The following is a 2,482-nucleotide window of genomic DNA, read 5'->3' as shown; positions in this document are numbered from 1 at the left end:
AGAGAGAGAACAAAGATAGAACGAGAAAGTGAGAGAGGGGTCGCACGCACGCACGCACGCCCCGGCCGCCCGCTGAAGGAAAGACCGCTGGAAGTATTGTGAATCCCCACGCGAAAATTCAGCAGTTTTTTCTCCCCCTCCCTTCTCTGTATCATTATTTCTAGTTAGGATTTGCGTTTGCTCGCCGTTGTTTGTGTTGTGGACTGTGGGAGATCGTGAATGGATGGGTCCGGGGCCTGCTTTGGTCCAGATCTGAGGCCCAGTTTTTCCTCTTGTAGTGCCAATGTTCTTGGATGTTCAGTGTGAGCGGCATCGGTGTTCCTCATACTTTGGCTGCGAGTGTTTTTTTCTGAATGGGAAGCCCCCGACAGGCGAAGGTAGCCGGCAGTTCTGGTATATATTTTTAGCTTGATCGATCCGTAGCGGGTTTCCTCGAACTGGTTTGTCCCATGCATTTCTTTCTGTTTGAAAAAGCAAAACAAAAGGAATCCTGCTCTTTTATTTCATGCGTCATTTCTTTCTTTCTTTTTTTTTTCTGTTTGTTTCAAAGCGTGCATCCCCTCTTCGTGGCTGCCGTCGGATACTGTGGAAAGCAAAAGGATTATTAAGCAATTTGAATTATTATATTGGCAGGCGGTGCGTGTGACGCACGGTCTATTTTAAATATCCCTTTATGAGCTGCGATCTTTGTCAATTACGATTTGTTATTGTCATGGTGAGCATATCGTTTTTACTTCATTTTTTCGAAACATCTTCTCGACATTTCCATCGTTACAGTTGGATATGATCGTTATTTTGAGGAGGTACCGTGCTACAGACGGGCCATAAACGGACAGTGCAGGTATATACACGTTACGCCTCTTTAAAGGATCTTTGGGTATAAAAGGTTTTCAGTTTAAGGGGGGAATACATGCACTTTCGTTTAGCTAGGTTTGTTTCGGCTCTTTCCCTCGCCTCATGCACAGCGGTTCTGTGTCTACCACTGTGTTCTCGGGAGCTTCTATTGGCAGTTTCAGTTCCACCCCCTACATTATTGATGCACTTAGCCCTGCACTTTGTAGGGCTCGTTGCTACATTTTGATGACTCTTCGGACTGCTCATTATCGTTTAGAATCACATAAGGCGAGACACTGGTTTATTCTTGAGTAGTACCTTTTTGACAGATTTCATCATATCATGGGGTGCTGAAATAGTTTGATAACTTTTTAGTCTGTACATAAATGTGCAAGTAGACACTGGCTTATTAATGAGCGGTATGGTACCTGTATGACGGATTATATAGTATCATGGGGTGCTGAAATAGTTTGATAACTTTTTGATCTGTTCATAATCATTTAAAATAATTAAGTACAAGTTGACCCTGGATTATTAAATAGCAGTACATGTAATGGCATATCTCATATCATGGGACACTGATACAGCAATGTGCCAGGATCTGGACAATAAAGATGTATCTTATCTTATCTTATCTTATCAATGTTGCTTTCGGGAGCGTCGTAACTTTACACAAGAAAGAAACTGTCGAGAACGCACACAGGTAGAATGGACGAGCTTGAGTGCCTCCCCGAGGTATTTGCCAGCACCAACGAGTTCATAATGGCTGCTACCTCTGCTTTCTTTTTGTATGCGGGACGAGTCTAAAAGATCATTATTGCAGTGGCTTTGCCGCGTGGGGCAACACCCCCCCACCCTCCCTCACCCTCTCGATCTATATCTTCAGGTATCTCTTTCTAAAATTTGCTTGCTCAGGTAATTTTCACTCTCACTATGGGGATAGGAAATATGTTCTTTATTAAGCTCTATCTCTCCCCCCCCCTCTCTTTCTCTCTATGTCTCTTTCTCTCTCTCTATGTCGCTTTCTCTCTCTGTCTCATTCTCTCTCTTCCTCCCTGACTCCTCTCTCTCTCTCTCTCTCTCTCTCTCTCTCTCTCTCTCTCTCTCAGACACATATATATGCACCCACATTAGATAGACACACGTGCACACGCGCAGATGGGTTTACACCACGGAGGTTATATTACAATAGTAAGGTCCTTGGTTTACACTCGTAGACAAGACATGTGGACATACAGATACATGTAGTTGCCAACTCGTTGCTTGTGCTTTGCTGGAACTCCCACCCTGGCCCATTAACAAAAAATCAAAAAAATCATCCACCCATGTTTTGTCTTGGTGCGACATATTGTCCTTTAGACTGCATACACACTTAGGCAGTTGCGAGCACCGTAAAACCTCTTCTAAAAGTAAATCTAAACTAAAGCGTACACCCTGTATTCGCAGTGCCCTGTACCACTCCTGTTTCAGAAATATTAAGTTCGTAATACAAATCCCGGTACGCAAACAAAGCTTCTGTCAGCGAAGAAATAAGATTAGGTAAAGGAATATGATATCAAACAATCGCTGCAGGGGACAAACGTGCGAGTTCCAGAAGAAGAAGAAAGACAAAACAAACTATTTGTTTAGACACCCCCACACCTCACAC

The 2,482-nt window shown here is 43.5% G+C and overlaps 1 long non-coding RNA gene across 4 annotated transcripts in view; it reads left to right on the top strand.

The window, feature by feature from the left end:
• The first annotated feature begins 50 nt into the window (after positions 1 to 50).
• Positions 51 to 2,482, top strand: part of LOC118477417 — a 17,003-nt gene continuing 14,571 nt past the window's right edge. For 2 of the 4 annotated variants that reach the window (XR_004858368.1, XR_004858364.1), the window contains exon 1: positions 52 to 377. This is a non-coding gene — a long non-coding RNA (uncharacterized LOC118477417). Of the gene's footprint in view, positions 394 to 2,482 lie in introns of all 4 variants that reach the window. The other 2 variants (XR_004858365.1, XR_004858367.1) reach the window with 2 other exon arrangements.

The sequence above is a fragment of the Aplysia californica genome, unplaced genomic scaffold (assembly GCF_000002075.1).
Source record: "Aplysia californica isolate F4 #8 unplaced genomic scaffold, AplCal3.0 scaffold00089, whole genome shotgun sequence".
NCBI classification, from domain to species: Eukaryota; Metazoa; Mollusca; class Gastropoda; order Aplysiida; family Aplysiidae; genus Aplysia; species Aplysia californica.
Note: the sequence above shows the minus strand (reverse complement) of the source record. Positions and strands in the feature narration are given on the sequence as shown.